Source organism: Felis catus, chromosome A3 (assembly GCF_018350175.1).
Source record: "Felis catus isolate Fca126 chromosome A3, F.catus_Fca126_mat1.0, whole genome shotgun sequence".
NCBI lineage: Eukaryota > Metazoa > Chordata > Mammalia > Carnivora > Felidae > Felis > Felis catus.
Genome location: NC_058370.1, coordinates 40,457,927 through 40,479,559, shown reverse-complemented (window position 1 = coordinate 40,479,559; position 21,633 = coordinate 40,457,927). Strand labels below are relative to the sequence as shown.

Sequence of the window (21,633 nt, the reverse complement as noted above, 5' to 3'; positions counted from 1 at the left end):
CTTACAAGTGTGAGCATACTATGCACATTGATTAGATAATTGAAGAAAGGTTTACCTGTTGATATGGGAAAGTTATTATGGCTCTAAAACTACTAATTAAAAAGGCACAATTGACATTTAGTAAAGGAGATTTTTCTGTCTCTGTCTCTCCCTCCCTCCCTCTCCCTCCTTCCCTCCTGTCACTCCCTTCCTCCCTCCCTCCTTCTACCTTTCTTCCTCCCATCACACTGGAAATCCATTGCAAGACTTCACAAATGTCAAAAACTACTAACCCCAAATGACACACTGTCTCAGATCAGAAAGTGGTGTCAACTCAAAGGTGGCAGAGGAATCAGAAGGTCTGTGGACAAGCCACACTCACTGCTCTGTCAATCCTCATAAGAGAATACAGGTGAAAGGGCCTGGCCTGAACATTAATCCATTTTGGATCTGTCTGCCACACAAGGAGCTAGTTGTCACTAGCATCAGGCAGCATTGCTTCTTTCTATCTTTATGTGTGGTAGCAGTAGACCACAGCACAGGTTGAGGACGTTGCTCCAAAATAAGTAAATTGAAGCCAGGTTTACTTGGTGACTTGGGAGGAAACCCATAGGAGAAACAAACCTAAAAATAGGTATTTAAACTCATTGTACAATTAGGTGTGAACTTTTCCAGGAGGTCCTGAGATCAGCAAGACATTTTCAGACACAGCAGCGGAGTCACTGATGCCTATTAAAAAAATAACAACAACACCACTGTAGGCTAATTTACTTCCTAGTCTATTTATTTATTATTATTACTATTATTGTTTCTATTTATGCTTTCCTTGTGTTATTAAGCTGAAAATATTTAAAAACAAAGCAATGGAAATACGGATAAGTAAATTAATGGATATTTCAAGGACTAATAGGAACAGATATGGTTTTAAGAAATACCCAAACAAAGCATAAATAGAAGGAATGTTCTGTCCCCAAATCTTATGTATATGTGAGTAGCATTGATGATAATCATTATTTAAGTTATTTGTTGTCATCTGGATGCATTTACCCATAACCTTAAAATCAAATGACCTGCCCTGTACATTTGTTTTAGCAGCGTCTATTAGGGCTCTAATAACTTGGGACCATAGTTCATTTTTCAAGTAAAGGATAATGTGAAATTATTTAGGTGCTTTCTTCTGCTGTGTGTTTCTGCTACAGAGGAAGAGATGAATGTGGTTCAGCATAGATTTTAAGGAAGCTCTTAGAATAACTGTGTAACTATCTAAATGGTCGCATGGTGCCCCTAAAATTTTTGACTGGTGCTGATTTTCTAAAAGTTTCTACTTAAAGTAAGGAAGATGGGTAATGCCAATTATTTAGTCCTATAAGTCTTACAAAGCTCACATGTCAAAAACATTTTTTTTTCTTTTTCCTTTTGCCCTTGCCAATTCTGGCTATCATTATTGACATGCTCCTCAACAGTGTGGTGAATTTCTGTTTAGGAACATGTTTTTGGATTTACAAATGTTTGAACTCTCCAATTCTGGAACAAAATCAGCATGTGAGCCAGTTTTATAAAGCTGCTGTTAAAAAAAAACAAAAAACAAAAAACAAAAAACAAAACAAAACAAAAAAACAAAAACCAAACAAAGGAAACATAATCTTGCCAATAAAACTGGAACTACACACTTTATATATTGGGGGGGGAGAGAATAAAAGTACTTGCTTCTAAATAGAAATTCTGTTGGAAGTCAGAAGATAAATTTTCAGGAAACAACCTATAGCTAAGCTGAAACAATTTATTCAGTGTAACAAAAATAGGGGGGCAGGAAGAGATATCTGTGGCTCAAATGGTGGAAAAATTATTTCAAAACATGGTGGGAGGGAGTTTAGTTTATCTTCTGTCTTAAGATCTTTCAGTTTCTTAAAATCAGTAAACAAATGTGGCATGATTATAATAAAAACCCAAGAGGGATATATAGTGTCATGCTATACTTGTTCAAGGAAGGACAAAAAATGTTCTCTATAGAAATTTGGGGTCATAATTAATAATTCCTGTAATCAGACCTCTCTCATCTGAGTCCAGAATGGCAAGTGTGAGAAGACGCACACCTGGGATGATGACGGTTTTTCTTCTCTCCTCCCCTCATTAGCGTGATAAGTTGATCAGAGTGGCCAGAAGGCACTGGAGGAACTTCTAGAATCCCATAGCAATCTTTAGGAAGGTTTTATAAATCTTCTATAATGTGATGATGACAGATTTTGCCAAGAATCCTATATGTTTTGGGCTTCTTTGGGGAAGGATCAAATTAAGGGGCATATTTTTAAACTTGCTGTCTTGGTGGAGTGGCTGGAGACCCAGGATCAGCCTGACCTATGCTGTCCCCAGTGGCCCAGGTCAACACCCATAATGAATGGACCAGGATACAGGAAAGCACAGTACAATTGCTGGACTTTTCCTGAGACAAAGTGCAAAATGCTATGCAATCAGCATTTGCAGCAAGGGACCAGCTGCCTCATATGCAATCATGGTTTCATCACAGGCTAGTCTGATCAACCCTAGAGGTTCTCCCGTCTGCCTGAGTGGAGACAGCCAATTACACACCATGACTACATTTTCTGGCAGTCAGACTTCCAAGCTTTCCAACACCTCCACAAAACACAAGAGGGAAAAGGAACGGGAAAAAATCCATCCAGCTATGATATAAAATCTATAAACACTTTTAAAATATAGATATAAATGTAAATACAGATATCTTAATAAGGTGGAAATGAGCACAATTTATTAAATAAAAAAAAGTGCTAAATAAACTGGCTGCAGTCATTCTATCCAACCACTGAAGTACATTTAACGAAGCTGGAATCCCCGTGGTTTATGTGGACTTTCACTATTATATAAAGAGAGAAGTGGTCTTCCTTTTTAACATCAAAAAACCATTAGCACTTACTTATTTCTACCTAATAATAGAATTATCTTCATGTACATCTGTCTTTCCTGCTAGAGAAATGCCAAGTTTAAAACACTATGTGTTTCAAAGTCCTAACCCCTAATACCTCAGAATGTGACCTTAGTTGGAGACAGAGGCTTACAGATGTAGTAAAAATGAGGTCATTAGGATTCGTCCTAGTCCAATATGATTGGTGTCCTTATAAAAAAAAAAATGACAAATGTGGACATAGACACAGACACACACCTGGAGAGAATGTCATGTGGGGATGGGGTACTGGAGTGAGGGATCTACAAGCCAAGTAACATGCAAGAATGGCAACAAACAATCAGAAACTAGGAAGAGGCAAGGGAGGATTTCCATACAAGTTCCATAAGGAACATGGCACTACTGACATCTGGATTTTGGATGTTTGGCTTCCAGGATTATGAGACAAAATTCAGTTGTTATAAGCCGTGATGTTTGTGTAACTTTGTTACGACGGTCCTAGGAAATGGATCTCAGGACACACTCCTGAGATGTTCTCCCTTCATAAGAAGTAAAAACCATAATTTAATAGCCACTTACAGTAACAAAATACTTCACTGGATTCTCTGCTCCTCCCCACACTTACCCAGTAGATTTTATTTCCATCAGATCTGTTCAATTTAGCTGCAGGAAAGTCTTCAGCTCCCAACACTGATCCCGTGCAAACAACGTAGTGGCAACTGTTGTCCTTAACCTGGCTTTAAAATGGTTTCATGCTATTTATCACCAACATGACATTTCCTTATTTTTTCTCTACCCCACTAGACCATAAGCCCTATGGGGACAGGGAGATTTATTTTTCTCTTTTGCTCACTGTTGGATTCCAAGTGCCTGTCACAGGGTCTGGCACATGACAGTTCCATAAATGCTTGTTGTGTGGGCTGACTAAACTGATATCTATGTGGGGCACCGTGATAGGATCCACTTTAGGTAGAGAGGGAAGCAAGGTAGAGAACTCTGTTCTCCAGGGAGGGGTGAGCTGGTTGTTACCCTGCAATAATTACACACATTCCCCTTTATCATAACTCAAAACAGGGAGCCCAGGTGGCTCAGTCGGTTGAGCATCAGTCTTCAGCTCAGGTCATGATCTCACGGCTCAAGAGTTCGAGCCCTGCGTCAGGCTCTGTGCTGACAGCTTAGAGCCTGGAGCCTGCTGCAGATTCTGTGTCTCCCTCTCTCTCTCTGCCCCTCCCCTGCTCATGCTCTGTCTCTGTCTCTCAAAAATAAACATTAATAAAATAAAATAAAAATAATAACTCAAATCCTCACAGTTCTTTCCTCTTTGGATTAAAGGAAATGCACTGGTCTGGGCATCAAGTAACTGGTTTTAAACCACAGCTTTTCTAACTTGGCCAAGTTAAGAGAAACCTGGTGACAAAAACCTAACAGTTAATGGCACTGTCAGAAGGAAGTGAAAGGAACAACACAGTGGCTAAGCGAGTGTGGGTTTTAGCTAAGACAGAGTCGTGGTTCTTTCACTTATTAGCTATGAAGCATTAGTCACAGCCTTGTTGAGTTTCAATTTCTAACTTATCTGAAAAAGGGGGTCTGGGCAGGAAGTAAAGCATTAAAACTCCTCCTGTTCTACAAAATTGTGATAGGAATTTTGCTGATTGAAGGACAAAGTTCAAGTGGAGATGAAAAGTGAGTCATGCTATGTTTCATTGTTTCTAAGACACACTCTAAAAACAACAGTGTAACATCATTTTGAATTTCTATAAAACTCTAAGGAGTCTTACCATTGGTCAGTGAAATATGTTAAAAAACACACATTTTATTGTAACTGAATACATAACAGCATAATAGCACCTTAACGTATCAATTTTTCCACAGAGACCAAGCCTGTTCACTTGCAGGTAAATCTAATAGGTAGGTTGACACCCATATCAATCCTACACTTCTAGCGAGCTTTCTTGTACTGCTGAGGACAGACAGCAAAACCCACCAGTTTCTATTCTTCTTTGGAGTGAGGATTCTGAATGCAAATTGGGTTTCTCCAATTGGATTTGCCTGCACATGCTCTGGAAAGGAGGAAGGGAGCTCTTGGTTTTGACAGGTAAGCCTCATCCCAGAGTTATCTGGGTTTCTTGAAACATCATTCTGAGAATAGCTTTTTGCTTGGGAGCATTAATAGGCAGTTGTTGTGATGGTGGTGGTAGAAATCTCCTGATCCTCTACTGTCTTGAGCATGTGAAGGAGGTGAGCTCTTCTGGTGTCCTAGTTCCTATGCATTGTTCTGGAACTCATTCTGGGAGGCCCAGGGGAGAGCCTCATCTCCCTGCCCCTTTGTGCTAGATCATAAGCACCTAATTGCCTATCTTTCACCCTCCTTACTTAAAATACCTGAAATATCACTATCTGAAATAAGCAAGCCCCTTTTGATATGATGAAATTTCAACAAATTTTGCATAGTTTATTTACTCTTAAATCAGTCTCTACAACACACTTTCCTGAATATTTTTCAAACTATTTCTCTTTTTAAAAACAGTTTATTTCTGGGGCACCTGGGTGGCTCAGTTGGTTAAGTGCTGGACTTTGGCTCAGTTCCTGACCTCGCAGTTGGTGAGTTTGAGCCCCACATTGGGCTCTATGCTGACAGTTCAGAGCCTGGAGCCTGCTTCAGATTCTGTGTCTCCCTCTCTCACCACCCCTCCCTAGCTCATGCTCTGTCTCTCTCTCTCTCTCTCTCAAAAGTAAATCAACATTAAAAAAAAATTTTAATACAGTTTATTTCTTTTCAGAGAGAGAGAGAGAGTACCCATGCATGTGAGCAGGGGAGGGGCAAAAAGAGGGGTGGTAGAGAGAATCCCAAGTAGGCTCTGTGCTGTCACGCATGAAACGCTTGATCCCATGACCAATCTTGAGATCATGACCTGAGCCAAAACCAAGAGCCAGGTGCTTAACTTTAATGAGCCATGCAAGTGCACCAAGAGTAAATATTTCAGTCCTGCTTTGTTTTCCTTCTGTTCATTGCACTTTGACTAATATTTCTTTTAGTTTAAGAATCCATTCATTTTCCTCAAACTAGAACCCTTTTCAACCATTCATTCATATCCATTGATATTTCCACATCATACTTCTCTTTATTCATCATCCTATTTCCTCATTTTCCCTCACATTCTCACATATGTGTGGGATGGCCTGGCATTCTGGCACTTTGCATCTTGGAACTCCACTCCTAGAGGATTAGGATTAGGCTCTCACTTCAGGTTCTGCATCTCAACCCCTCAGCCCCTGAACAGCTCCTGCTCTCCAGCTGCCTAATTCATCTTCACAGTCCCACATATTATAGATTATTTGCAACTTTATATGGAAGGTGTTTCCTGTTCCATATTTAACATTTAGAGGACCTCATTTAAGTGGTTGATATTCCTCACTAATTACCCAAATAAGACAAAGGATAAATTAAGGGCTGACTCAACGGTCAGATACAAACATTTCCCTAGATGTCAGAGAGCAGGTGTGCATACTTGTAAAAAAAAAAAAAGAAAAATATAGATAGGTAGGTAGGTAGGTAGATAGACAGACAGACAGACAGTTTCTGTTTCTAGTTTTGTTTGCAAATGAAACCTGATCAATACAGTAGAGTCCACTAGCTGAAATTCCAAGTTGTATTTCTTGTACTAACCTCCCTCATAATGCATTATTATTATTTCTAGCCTCTTTAAAGTTGAATGGAGTAGAATTTCATGACAAGGCAATCAGAGCAGAAAATTTTCCTAGTTTTTTTTAATGATTTTCCCCTAATCCTCTAAAGGGATCTTACTTCTTACCCACATCTACTTTGACAGCACTTGTTTTCAGTTTATTTATTTATCTTGACAGAGAGAGAGAGAGAGAGAGAGAGAGAGAATGAGTGGAGGAGGGGCAGAGAGAGGGAAAGAGAGAATCCCAAGCTGACTCCACGCCAATAGCATGGAACCAGACTCAGGGCTCCATCCCACAAACCTTAAGATCAAGACCTGAGCCAAAATCAAGATTAGGACACTTAACCAACTGAGCCACCCAGGCACCCCATTTTGACAACATGTTTTAAAGCAACTGGCTTTTATCAAAATTTTGCAGTATCTTAGATTTTTTCATAGAAACAACTGTCTTCTTGTCCACATAATGTTACATCAATTGGCATAAACAGGTTTGAGGGAAAACTGACTCTTAATAATTGAACATTGTCGTTGGTAGAAGCAAAGTACTCAGCCTTTCTAAAGAGTAGCCAGCCAGCCCAAGAGCAACATGCTGCGATCATAACACAGACACTGTACAGAGAGAACAGAAAGCAGGAGATGATAATTTCTCCTGTTAGGAGATGATAATTTCCAAAACTTCCATCGAACCAATCTCACAGTTTGTTTTGTTTTGTTTTGTTTTTGTTTATTTGTGTATCTTTATCAACGTTTATTTATTTTTGGGACAGAGAGAGAGACAGAGCATGAACGGGCGAGGGGCAGAGAGAGAGGGAGACACAGAATCGGAAACAGGCTCCAGGCTCTGAGCCATCAGCCCAGAGCCCGACGCGGGGCTCAAACTCACGGACCGTGAGATCGTGACCTGGCTGAAGTCGGACGCTCAACCGACTGCGCCACCCAGGCGCCCCTATTTGTGTGTCTTTAAAAAGAGATGAAAATATTTTTTTTTATAAAGCACCTAGTACTATGCCCAGAATAACCATAGGCACTGAATGAATACAACCTCTGTGTTTATGGAAGTGAAGAATTTATGCTAGCAATGAAACGTAAGCTCTCTGTATCATAAAAGGTTGTAGTAATTGCATGATTCCAAGTTATTTGATTATTCTAATCAAGTCACAAGAGGCAAAATCAAGCCCTTTAAATCAAATATTATTCAGGGAAGGTCAACATATTATACAATTATCAAACCAAACACTGTACCTCAAATTGGTCCAATAAAGAATTAGCCAGTTACCAGAACAGCCCTTAAGGAATGAAAGTGTGGTTGATAATGTGGCTTGACTGAAGCAGAGCACAAATTCTGGGCATCTCTGGGGGCTGGGATGGTTCCATAATACAAGAACTACAAAAGTCTATGAGTAAATTCTAGCCAAAGCTGGGAAAGTACCTAAACATAGAGGAACTACAGGGTAGGGGATAAAGGAGACAAAGTTCCACTATTGCATCAAAGCAAGCTATAAGCCATGTGAGTGCCACTTTAATGCTAACTAAAGTTTACTCTTTGAAAATTAAAATGTGTGGTATGTGTGAGAGTGCTCCAACAAGAATATTCAATTAAGTAGAACATACCATTCCTTCGCCGTGTGAGATAAGGTGGAGTTTGCTGTTCTTACACTCACAAACTCCCACTTGAACAAGTCTGTACACAAGACACTTGGAAGTTCCCAGGAAACAAACAGACGCCTTGGGCTTCTGCAGGTGAATTTAATCATTACCATATTATTACAATGATGAAAGACATGCTAAATTTTGTATTCCTTAAAGCCAACTACGGTTATAGGAAATTCCTGTCTCTTCTTTTCTGTCAGTAAAACATCTGCCATGAGATACTGAAGGGTTTGCTTTTGACAGACGCTTTTCCAACAATTGTTTTTATGCTTGAAGGTTGCCATTTTATTTAGCAAAACAGCCAGGAGGTCTTTGGAGCTTCCCATCTCATTAGTTAAACCGATACTTCATTACGTCATTCATATCTAGATTTTTATCACAAATGAATACATTGTTCTTCCATCCATCCATGTTCAAAGAGTGATCCTTAACTCGATACTCTTCACAATATTATAACTTTGGGGGAGACCGCCTAAAGGGAAGTTGTGAAGATATGTAGGGATCAAGCACTCCTCCCAAGTCTACAAAGTTGTATATACCAGAGTGAATGCTGATAAGGTTATTCAGAAAAATGGAGCATTGGGACCTTTACTGCCTCTGTTGGTGAATAAAACACATTTAATAGTAAGTAGTTTGAATAATAATCCACTCAGAATTCCCAGAGAAAACAGGTTCCATTTATCACAACCAAAGTGCTCTAGAATTGATGACAATTTATTCACTTATGTGCCTTCTCTGTGGCTGCACCATAGTTCCAAGGGGGTAAACAAGTGGCTGTCGCTGTTACTTAATTTGAAGCTAAAGTAAGATTGTCTTCAGTGGCAAAAGAAATAAAATACTATGTGGATAAATGTGTGTGTGTGTGTGTGTGTGTGTGTGTGTGTGTGTGTAGATAACAAAGATAGCTAACTAGCTGATAGCATAACCCATTTAGAAGAACTAACTCTGCTTAGTTAAGTGTAATTAAAGATATGCTTAAAAAGGATGTGGAAACTGTTAGTTAATAAGAGATCCCTTGTCATTCTCACATTTCCATGACAGTACTTCCTTTAGAAGTTGACTGTGAGGTTGTTTTATGACTTGTTTTTGCTTCTTGTTTCTAGGTTAAAGTGTATCCCAGATAGATGAGACATAGTATTTATAAATTACAAAAAAGCTGGGGGGGGGGGGACTCATTACTTCCCAATTATTTCCTGTGTCCTCAAGAAAAACGTCCGCAAAGCGTCTATCCTCTGAAATTCTACAGTACCAATTGTTCCTACTGTATTAGATTTGCTTAATAACTAATGACTTGTTTTCTTCTCCCAGAGCGGGGGCTGCTTTACAACAGAAAACATTTTTGTTCATCTTAGTAACCCTAGTAACTCACACAGGGCATTGGGCCTAGAAGGCTCTTAGTAAATACTATTGTATGAGAGAATAAATAAATAAATAAATGCGTGTAGTATTTAGTATTATTCCATATCTTTTTATATAAATTGTGTGTCCTATTTCCTCTGAGTATGTTGGAAGGCTGAGGTTCACAGGTCCATACCATAAATAGCCCTCAGAAAGCATTTTATTTGCCCCATGGTGATAGCAATAGAGTGTGTGTTAGTTTATAACTAGATTGTTTTTTTTTTAATTGGAAGATTTCATGGGTTTTGTTGTGTTTTGTTTTTTTTGTGTTTTTTTTTTGTTTTTTTTTGTTGTTGTTGTTGTTGTTTTGTTTAGGAGAGAGATATTTCAAGTTTCTTTTGCAAAATAAAGCAGCAGTATGTCGAAATTCCTGCAGGGCTATAATCAGCTGAAACTGAGTAGAGCCTGTCCTGTTCAAAAAATTCCAGTTTAATACCACTCCCTATGTCTTCAGGGCAATAAGGCAAATGATCAGGCTCCATTTATAATGGCATACCCTTTGTTGTTTTTCTTACACCATTACCACTTTGCTCTTTTAGGTTATGTCACTGGTCCCTGTAGGCATTGGAGTTTGCACCACATTAAACCTAGATATATATATATATATTTTTCCTCCATGTTGTGTCTATTAGGCTGTATATGCACAAGAAAATGAGTAAATATTGGTTGATAATGATCATTGATCATAATAATATGAAAAACAACCTGTAAGGTAACATTTCCTAGATATGATCATCACCTTCAAAAAATAAGTCCCACTAGAAAACCCAAATTTTAGATTTTTAAACTTCTCTTTTCAAATTAATTTAGTCAAACTGAAAATAGACAAAGCATGTTGCATTTTACTACAAGCCAATGAAACATTGATAACAATAATATAGTATATTTTAAATAAATGTTAAACCATGATTAAACATGTTGCATTTAACTCTAGATTTGACCATTTGTCCCTAAACATTTCAGAGGAAACCTGGATAAAAGTCCTCTCAGGCCAACAGAAGACAACAAATATGAAAGAGCAGAGTGTTGAGCTACTTTCTTCTCTTATCCCTCAGACAGTGGCTCTTAAAATGGAGAAAAATTGAAGGCCCAGATACAGAGTCCCTGAGTAATTGAGTGTTGAGTGAACTGCCCTTGGACAAAAGCACTTTTAGAGGTGATCTGGTAGTTTATCAAATGAACATTTACTCACTGACAGCTGTAGTACTCAGAGTGTTCTGGGTCCTTCTTTTTCCCAAACACCCATTTTCTATTGTTGTTGTGGATTTTTCCTGGCTATCAATCTAATCCTGTCTGTCCGGCACCCCACCATTATTCCCCAGATGATAGATGTAGAGGATTTTGTAATGTAAAGCATTTACCAGACTTTTCACATATTCTCATTCTGCAATAATTTTTGCTAGGGTCTGATGAAGGGAATATTGTGGTTTCATACAGTGGACACAAAGTTTGGGATCATTTTGCCATATACAAATTTGTAATCAAAATACAGCCTAAAACAAAAATATTTTTATGAATTATCTATTTTGAAATTATTAAAGTATTATAAGCATGTAGAAAAGCATAGAGAATAATCTATATTTTCAATCAATGTTAAATTTTAATATTTTGTTTGCCATATTGGCTTTGGAAATATTGGAATATAACACACATACAACAAAGTAGACAAATCTTAAGTTTTATGACTAAGTGAACTTCTACAATATCCTGTATCACCCTCCTAGAACAAATTATAAAGCATCACCAAAATTCCAGAAGCTTTATACCTAGTCCCAATAATTTATAATAGATATTAATATTTGGAAGTATAAGTCCATCAAATTTGTTCCTTTTAAGACTGTCTTTGCAACTCTGGGCCCCTATATTTAATTATATATAGGTAGATGATTAGATATAGATATAGATATGGATATAGATATAGATATAGATATAGATATAGATATAGATAGCTATAGACATAGATAGCTATAGCTATAGATAGATCTTAAAACCAACCTGCTATATTACACACACATACACAAAGTTAGTTGCTGAAAATTTTTATTTATTACACTTAATCTAAAGATAAGCTATAATAGAATCAATGTCTTATTTTTGGTCTTTTAATCAATGAACATGGCACATCTCTCCATTGATTTATGACTTAATTTATTTCTCTAAGAAATGTTTTGAAATTTCTACGTAGAGGTCTTGCATACATTTTGTTGGATTCCTAGGAATCTACCTATTCCTAAAATGCTGATTTTTCTTTATATTTTTTGTTGGCCTAATTTTTGGGCTAGTGTTTTAGTTTTCTTTTATTCTTTGACAAATGATAACTATATGTATTTAAGGTGTACTATGTGATTATTTTATATACCTATATGCTGCGAAATGATTACCACAATCAAATTAATTAACATTATATATCACCTCACATAGTTACCATTTGTGTGTGTGCTGAGAGCACTTAAAATTCACTTAGCAAACTTCAAGTGTCCATTATAGCAGTGTTAACTATAATCACTACGCTATGTATCATATCCCCAGAACTTATAAGTTTGTACCCTTTCACTAACATTTCCCCAATTTCTCCAACCCCATTCCCTGGCAACTACTATTCTACTTTCTGCTTCTATAAGTTTGACTTGTTTAGATTTCACATATGAGATCAAACAGTATTTCTTTCTCTCTGATTTATTTCATTTAATATAGTTTTCTCCAGGTTAAACCATGTTGTCGCAAATGGCAGGATTTTCTACTTTTTATGGCTGAATAAGATTCCATTATAGATAGATAGATAGATAGATAGATAGATAGATAGAGGTGTACAATTTCTTTACCATTCATCCACTGATGGAAACTTGGGTTGTCTCCACATCTTGGCTATTGTAAGAATGCTACAATGAACATGGGGGTGCAAATATTTCTATGAAATACTGATTTCACTTCCTCTGGATATATACTCAGAAGCTGAATTGCTAGATCATATATCAGTACTATCATTAGTTTTTTTTAGGAATTCTATACTGTTTCTATGATGGCTATATTAACCTACATCCCACACAGTGTGTAAGTAAAGATATCTAGTATAATAAAGATACCTATGTGTTTTCTTTGTGGGAAGGCTTTAAATAATAGTTTAAATTTCTTTTAAAAAATTATGAGTATTTATATACTTTAAGTCAAAGGAATTTGTGAAGTTAAAATATGTTCAAACATATTAGCATAAAGTTATCCATATATCTTTTTTTTGTTAAAAAAATTTTGTAAGATTGGTCATGAATGCTGATATTGGTAGACTGTGCTTTCTTGCTCACTCACTTTCTGCATCAATTACATTAGAGTTTAGCAATCTTATTGATCTTTTAAAGAACTAGTCCTTGTTTCAAAGCTCTCTATAATGTCTTTGTTTTTTATTGCATCAATTTCTTTTATTATCTTTATTACCTTTCTTGTACTTTTGCTTCTTGAGCTAAATACTTAGATCAATGACTTTCAGCTTTCCCTACTTTCTCACACATGCCTTTCAGGGTGTATAAATTTCCCCCTCAGCACTTGGTTAGCTGCATCTCACAAGTTTTGATATGAGCATTTTAATTGTCATTCATTTCAAAATATTTTCTAATGTCCCTTATGATATTTTAATTCCATAATTATTTAGGTCATTTTTAATTTCTAAATATTTAGGTGTTTTTTAATTAAACACATTTTGTTATTAATATTTAGCTTAATTCTAGAGAATATACTCTCTATGAGTTTTCAAAGCCTTACATCCATATGAATTTAACCCTTTGAAATTTAGTGAGCTTGACATGACTATTTTAGACTTGACACTCTCTTTTTTTCAATTAATCTATCTTTTGTCTAACTTCTTTTCCATTAAATTGTCTTTTAAAATACTTTAGTACCTCTTATAACTTAGTAAATAATTAATCTCTTAAGTTTTATTTGTAAACATGAATCTATAAGATGGGTAAAATCCAAATAAAAATGATAGCTAGTATTTCATATTTTATCTCTCAAATTATTCTACAACTTAACACTGATTTGTCAAATGTGTTTTGTGTGTACAGTTGACAATTAAGGGTCCATATACAGTATATATTGAAAATAAAATAAATATTCATATGAAGTCTTAATATTTATTAAGTATTTGGTTCATAATCAGAATTCTCATTTAAAAAAAAAACAAGTCTGAATCAAAAAGAAATAGTGTTTGGATTACTATTGAGATTCATTGCCTAGAAAGGTTATAATTCTACAGTGGTAAAATAATTGTCAATGGCATTTTTCCACCAAGTTCAGATTATGAGAACCACCCTGGGTAGGATCATGGGAGATACAAATGGGCTTTTTCTTCTCTGCTCCTCCATATCCATTTCCATACTTCTCTGCCCTGCTTTTTGACTAGAAAGAAGTAGGAAGTTGACCCCTATCTACTGTTTCAACTGGCATCCTTGCCATCTGGCTTCCAGTTAGGTAAATGCAATGAGAGACCATAGTAGAATAGGTAGTGGGAAGAGAGGTGAAGAACGTTTTTTGATTTTTTTTTTTTGTTTTTTTGTTTTTTTTTTCTCCCCTAACCTACTCTTTCTTCCCTGAGCATGATTTTGACAGTGGTTACAACCCTCAAAGGTGAAAACTCCTGCCTGGTATCCCTTCTTCTACTTGCAAAGATTGTAAAACATTTAATTTGTTTTTTTATTCATTCAATTGAGTGTCTGTCAACTATGTTTAGTTAGTATGCTAAACCCTAAGAAATAAATTACATGCATATATGCTGATATACATATTATATGCATGTGTACATACATGTGCATATATGTATTTGTGTATGCATTTATATGTGTATGAGTATATATTCTCCTATTTAATTCCTAAAACATTTCTTGGATGGCTTCCCACTATCAATAGTGAAGATAATCACACCTGATGCCTACTTGAAGATTCAACAAGGATGTATTATTTTTTGAAAATTTATATGCAATTAAACTTTGAAGGCTAAATCATATTTTAATCATGTTGAAAGCCAACTTTAAAAAAAAAAGGTTCTTAAGTGAATTCTGGATCCCTTGATAAAGCAAATAATTCTTTCATAAGATTAATTCCATCCTAATTTATCTGTTTTTGAAGTTAAAATTTGTGTATTCAGCGTTTCTTTTAGATTTTAAAGTTCAACCTGTATAAATAATATATCTTACTAAGCCTTCATTTAAGCTGTCAGTTAAGGAAATAAGTCTTCAATTGTCTGCAGACTAGAACATTTAGTTGTTGTTTTACAGGTGACTTATATTGCTTCATATTTTTTTTCTTGTTAAATATCACAACATTTATTTTGTATTATCTGGGTAGCATGACAGCAAATCTGTGAAGGTTAGGCACAATGCGAACATGAATTAATTTTAATTTATAATTTTACTATCTCCAACTAGATAGGTGGCAAAATGTTGTTGTGAGACAGGATTTTCTGATCAGTATCACAAACTATAAGGACACATGGAAAATTAAAGCTTATTTATTGCACACAAACCATATGCTCTCATAGTTGAATATTCACTGGTTGTGATTAAAAGTTTACACCAAAAGTTTACCCAAAGGGGCATACTTCTATAAAACTGGTGGGTCATTGACCTAAATATGGTAGTAAAGTTCCCTCTCTCATACATTTTTTTTTAAGCTACCATAGCAGATAACATCTGGTTGCATGTAATCTAAATTCATCTGAAATCCCAATGTAAACAAGTTCACCAATAGCAAGGGGCAGTTAAACATTCCACTGGCTTTAGATAATTGAAACCATCTCCAAAAAAATTACCTTCAATTACCGGACTCCAAGAAAGAAGCGGACAGCTCTGGCAAAGTACCAGAAAGAGCCGGTGGGGGTGTAGGGACAGGGGGAGGGTTGAGAGAAAGAAAGAGAAAGAGAACACAAAGTCTATTTTCCAGAATACAATGGAAGATCATTAAATATTCTACTGTATTTATAAGATAGGATGGTTAATGTCATGCCCACCGAAAAGATATTTTTAGTGGGAACACAGGATTAGAGCCTAGAAAGCTATTGTCATTTTCTTTTATTTCAGATTCTTGCTTTCAAGCAGGAATATTTCTAAAACATCAGAGGCAGAAGGGTCTTTTTTTAATCTGATTTTCAAAAAAAATTGAAGAAACCACAATTTCCAAGTTTTTAACATTTTTTAAAAATTTCTTGTAGCTTTCAGGCATGCAAGTGAACCATTACTTGTACATATTTAAGTATATAAATTTGGCTTTTAGAATTATAAACTAGATGCATGCCTAAAAACTTACAATTCTCTGGTTTATGGCATATGTTGCATTAAGGTATTTATTATAGCCTTCTTTTGAAATGGTTATCAAATCATTTTATCCTTTTAGTCTTTTCTATAACATCTAATCTCTGAGAATAGTGGGACAAGATTTGCTCAAATTCTCTTACATCTTAAAGGCTACACGGAGTCAGGGAAAATGTATAATATTACGTTAGATTAATTAATATACTGTAACAATCAACTTGTCAATCTCTATGTCAGCCTACTGCATTAGTGTATTATCAATAATAATAATAATAAGGTTTTGATGGTAACCTGACCCATCTGCAAATAATAAAAATAAAATAATAATAATGATTTTTTGTGCTAGACAATGAAGTCAGCAGACTTCTAATTGAAATGTCAGGACAATATGCATTTTAACTAGCTCCTAGACAGATACATTACAACACTTAAATTCTAGAAATAGAGACACCACTGTGTTTTATTTACTTTGTGAGCAAGATCATTAGACCAGTTCTGACACAATGCTGCAAGCTTGCTATGAAGAATATTGCAGATGGGAAATCCATGTTTTAATAAAAGATTTCACTTCAGAAAAGTGATCCTAATGCCACTTATCCAGAAAGAGAAATACATTATTTTCTCTACCGGGTGGCCTCAAATTAGTTCTAGATATAAAACAACAAGAAGAAACCAAACAAAAAGAAGCATTGACTGCCATATTAACACAGTTCTTACCATAATCTGTGATTATGTGATATATGCATGTGTTAACTTGTCTGTATCTCCCTCTGCCCTGACCTAGAATGGCAGAGATCATGAATGCTTTGTACATAGGAGTACATTCTGTATCAACTAAAACACTTAATAGCTTAGTAGGAACTCAGTAAATGTCTTATATATGAATGGATGAATGAGTGAATGGTCACAGTAACCATTTTGATCCAAATAGTCCCAATTTCTTTTATTCACTATGTATTTGTAGATTTGAAGCATTAATTAAAGTAGTGCAAATAGAATAACTGAGTCCCAATCCAGTCCATGCCCAAACAAGTCCAGACTCCATTCTACTGCCAACAAAAATATTTCACCTTACCTTGCCTTTATCCTTTACAGGTCTGTCTACCCTGCAAAAGTCAGCTCTATTTTCAAAAAGAACTTGATTTTCGGTCTGAATAATCCCTTTCTGAAGTGGGCAATGAACAAGTAATAGATTAATAAATTAAACTGAAGAGTGAAAATAAGGTAACTTGGTCCTAATCCTAGTCCTGTCTTTTCAGCTGAGAGGCATTAGGAACATTACATCTTTTTAAGCACCATGTTGCTCCTTTGAAAAGTACACAAGCTTAATTCCTAAGGTCTATCTTTCAAGGATGTTTGACAAAAATTCAGGCTTAAATATATTCATTGTGGAGGTTGAGAATTTTCCTTTCAGTAACATTTAGTTAGAGTCTACCCAAGAACTGGCTATTTGTTTTTGATGTGTAGGCAGTTTGTTTGTTTGTTTGTTTGTTTGTTTTTTAAATGATGAATGGCATTAGTGATGGTATATGTAATATCAGTGATGGCATCAGGGATGCCCAGGGTAAGAGACTCCCGTCCATGTACAGCCAGTGAGCAGACATCTGAGGGGAGGGGTGAATAAAACTTTTTTACTTGTTTGTACTGATACCGTTCAAGGTTTGAGATGGATTGGGGAAAGCAGAAGGCATCTGAAATCATTTCCCTTGTTTAGGAGGTAACCAAAAGCAGCAGCAGGCCCAGTCAGCTGTGTACAAGACAAGGAGATACTTTACTATGACCTGCAGAATTTCATAGTGAAACTAAATAAATATGGGGAAAAGGCTAGTCTCACAGAAAGATACAGAATTCTCCCTTGTCTTGATCTCTCTCTTCCTGGCTCTAAAGACTTGGCTACTTTTTAAAACATGTTCATTTACTCAGCTTGTACTTCTATGAACAGTTAGAACATTCTTTTGAGTGCCCCATCAAGAATCCTGAGCAATCTCAAAGACAGATATGTTTCTATGCTCACTCATCCCCCCAACCCCATGATTTAGGGGATCCCAGAGCAAAGCATATGAGTAATAGGTGGTATCCTTTCATTGTCAATACCTTTCATTGAGCTGCTCCCCTCTGGCTCCATCTGAAGGCTGCTAATTAGAGTTCTGGATTATTGAAGTTAACTCTACATATTAAGGTTAAGGAACACTGTTTTCACTTTTCTTGGTCCTTGCTGAAACAAGGGCCTTTTCAGGGTTTTTTTAAGCAAAGGTCCCAGGTCCAGGTAGAGTTGACCCTTTGTCTCCAAAGGTATCTGAATAAAGCAGGCTGGCAAATCTGCCACTTCCAAAATAACCATTCTCAGCTTCTTAACTTAAAGTGTGTCCCTCCTTCTGTAGCACTATTCAAGCTGCATCCTTCCCAAAGTTCTAAATTCACATTAAAAAAACCTGTTATCTATCTCCCACCTATTAATGCTCAGACTGATCATGTTTCCAAAACTCTTTCACTGACACAGGGAAAATGGCCCGTTTCTGAAGCTGGGGATTTATGGTTTCAAGTGAAATCCCAGACCAACTGATGGGTCCCAGGGAAACGATCAGTTTAACTTTCTGTCTCACCTAACCCATCAGCTATGTATCAAAACTGACCCAACCAGAGAATCATTTTAAATCACTGATTTTGGGTTATAGCCAGGACTACAGATCATTAAGATCTCCAGAGAATATCATTCCTTTTAACGTTATTAATCAGATCCAAGTCAACATTGAAATGAGTTTCCTTCACCCACGGTATTTCTCTATTCTTAAAACATTATCAGGTCGGTCCACTGATTATTCCATTATATGCCATTTTTATATGCCATTCCTTCATCCAGAAGAGCAATATATAAAATAACTGGGATTTTTACAAAAAGACTAAATTCTATATGTTACTATAAGATGACTATTTTTTAAGTTATGTAATTAACACACACACACACACACACACACACTTATATATACACTACTTTGCACATACTAAATAGTCACAGAATGCTTACTGATGAATTCACCTGTATAAGCATTGCTTTTATTTTAATAAATACAATCTTATCTGTTCCTTCTAGACTTTATTATTTTCTACAAATACAAATTCCCATGAGAAAACCACAGAATTATTTGCAATAATTTAAATATTAAAGAGTACTTTTAAATGTCCTGAAGAATCCTTGACACAGATGTTTTAAATGAAATTTAAAACACAAAACTCACATATGATCTCCTGTATTTCATCAGCTCCCTACTAAAGGAGGCTATGTTTGAAAATGAGCTTTGTTAGTTAGTTTTCAAGCCAGCATTAATGTTGGATTTGTGGCCTTTAAAAGTGAGCTCCTGAGAAAATGTGCAGTGAAATCCCAGGTGTGGATACTGATGGACCACACAGATATACCAAATCTGTAGTTTTTAGTCTGCAGTGAAATAGATGATATCTTCAAACACAAGCATTACATGAAGCATCAATGTCACTTGAAGACAGATTCCTCCAAGAGCTTCTGAAGAAAGCCTTCTTTTTGGGGGGTTTCACAAACACAATCAGTAAGAGAATTAAGTTCATCGAGAGAATTTAAACCCCATTTTGGGCAAGACTTTGGCTGCCTTGCCCTCATTACCATAAACTGAGGGGGCCGAGTATGCTTGATATTTGTAAAGTCTAACTTTTGGAAAATACTCATTGAGACTCTCCACATTAACCCAGATCTTTCCACTTCCAGGCACGGAAGTCACAGGACCCACTTCCTGAAAACAAGTGGAGGAGGTAACTTTCCACCTCTCCTGGCTGCAGAGCTTCACTCTGAAGACTTCCTATTTCCTGAATTCAGACCAGCAATGATTGCTTCAGAAACTTCTGCTCATGAGATGTTACCATATATCTGACCATGAATGCATCCTATTAAAAACATTGTGAATATTTATATAACTTGGGATCTCATGGAGACTCTAGCACATATCTGCATATAATATATATTCAACACATATTTGCCCTGTGAAACCAGAAAAATCATGAAAAAACTTCTAAATGTGTTTACAGAGTAAACTGAATCCAACAACACATACAACACATTCCACAGCATCATCTCCTTTGGAAATTAGCCATTTCAGAGGCTTGAAAACATTCAACCTTTCTCTGATCAACCTATGTTTTGAAATGCCTTCACACCCTGTTAACTTATTTTTCAAAACCTCTGGAATAGTGATTTTAAAAATTGCACATTGAAGATCCATTTGATGTTTCAGAACAGTCTGAAAGAATTCAGAGCCAAGTCTAGTGCGAGGACATATGTGAACAAGTTGTTTAATAATAATGACAGTAACATCAGCAATACTAATACTGGGTAACAAATTTGAATGGTGACTAGTTGCTAAGGACTAGGTTAAGTTCTTCACCTTTGGTCCTCAGAGCAGCCTTATAAACAGGTTTTATTATCATCCCATTGTAAAAATGAGAAAGTCAAGGCCTTAGGAGGTTAAAAAATTGTCACAAATTAGGTGTTAGATTTGAGACTCAAAAGTACATCCCTTAGGGGCTCCTGGGTGGCTCAGTCAGTTAAGCATCCGACTTTGGCTCAGGTCATGTTCTCACGGTTTGTGGGTTCAAGCCCCCGCATCGGGCTTTGTGCTGACAGCTCAGAGCCTGGAGCCTGTTTCAGATTCTGTGTCTCCCTCTCTAGACTCTGCCCCTCCCCAACTCATGCTCTGTCTCCCTCTGTCTCAAAAATAAATAAACATTAAAAGTACTTCCTTTAACAACTGGAAATACTGCCACTTCTAAGGATTAAAAATGAGGTGGGACAATAAAGAAAAATTAATGCTTTTCTTATGGCTTTTAAACAGGCCATAGGCAATTCCACAATTCTTTGGAAAGTTAAGAATGGAATATTTAACTGCTGGAAGTTAAGGATACTACCTCTTCTTTTTATGCAGGAGTTCTGGATAAATGTGTTGCAGACTCAATTTACCCTTTAATATAACCATACCATCTAAAAAGGATCATAGGATCCTAAGAAGAACTCAGTGCCAAACCATATTTTACATATTTGCAAGTCATACAAATTTGTGCCTTTGAACAAGGATTTGGTTCTGTGGTCTCCTAAGATCCTGAGGCCTTGATGAGGAGAGAAGTGAGCCTAAAACATCTAGCAGAGGCAGCTTGGCCAGGGTGAGCCTGGATGCTCCCCCGACTTCTCCCTCTTCCTTCCAACCCATCCCCTGCCTCAGAGCAGCTCTACTTTTAGCTGATTTATGTTTCTGTTTGGAATGAGATTTTTTTTAAGGTGTTTGCTGTTTTCAAAGGTTTCTCAGAGCCTTTCCATAAACACCCAAGGTGAAGAATCATTTGTGAAACACGTCCTTTTATTTACCTAAACTTTAGCCTCTTCTGCCAACTTGACTTAAGAGCTCTAGCACTTAGAAAGGCATCTAAGTTATTTGGCTAACATGTGATTTGAATGCTTTGGAAAGATAAAGTCTATAATTAAGGGATTGCCTAACAATGGATCTGCGGGAACCGAAGGGCATTTTTGCAAAAGTGTGCAACCACAGGGAACCTCAGGTGAGCTATACTGCATTCAACACTTGTCATACACTGGGGACATTCATTAACTTTAATTAGGGCCATAAAGACATGCCTAAAGGAAAAGGAAATGCTCATTTTAAGATAACATTGTGGTCACTCCCTTATTTCT

General features: G+C 36.4%; 1 protein-coding gene and 1 long non-coding RNA gene across 2 annotated transcripts in view; one reads left to right on the top strand and one right to left on the bottom strand.

Moving 5' to 3' along the window:
* MACROD2 (mono-ADP ribosylhydrolase 2) overlaps window positions 1–21,633 on the bottom strand; it is a 2,026,389-nt gene that overhangs the window by 978,017 nt on the left and 1,026,739 nt on the right. The window lies entirely within an intron of this gene.
* Window positions 8,961–19,868, top strand: LOC111559795. Its single transcript, XR_002741061.2, has 3 exons — window positions 8,961–9,035; window positions 17,022–17,150; window positions 19,663–19,868. It is a non-coding gene; the product is annotated as an uncharacterized LOC111559795 (long non-coding RNA).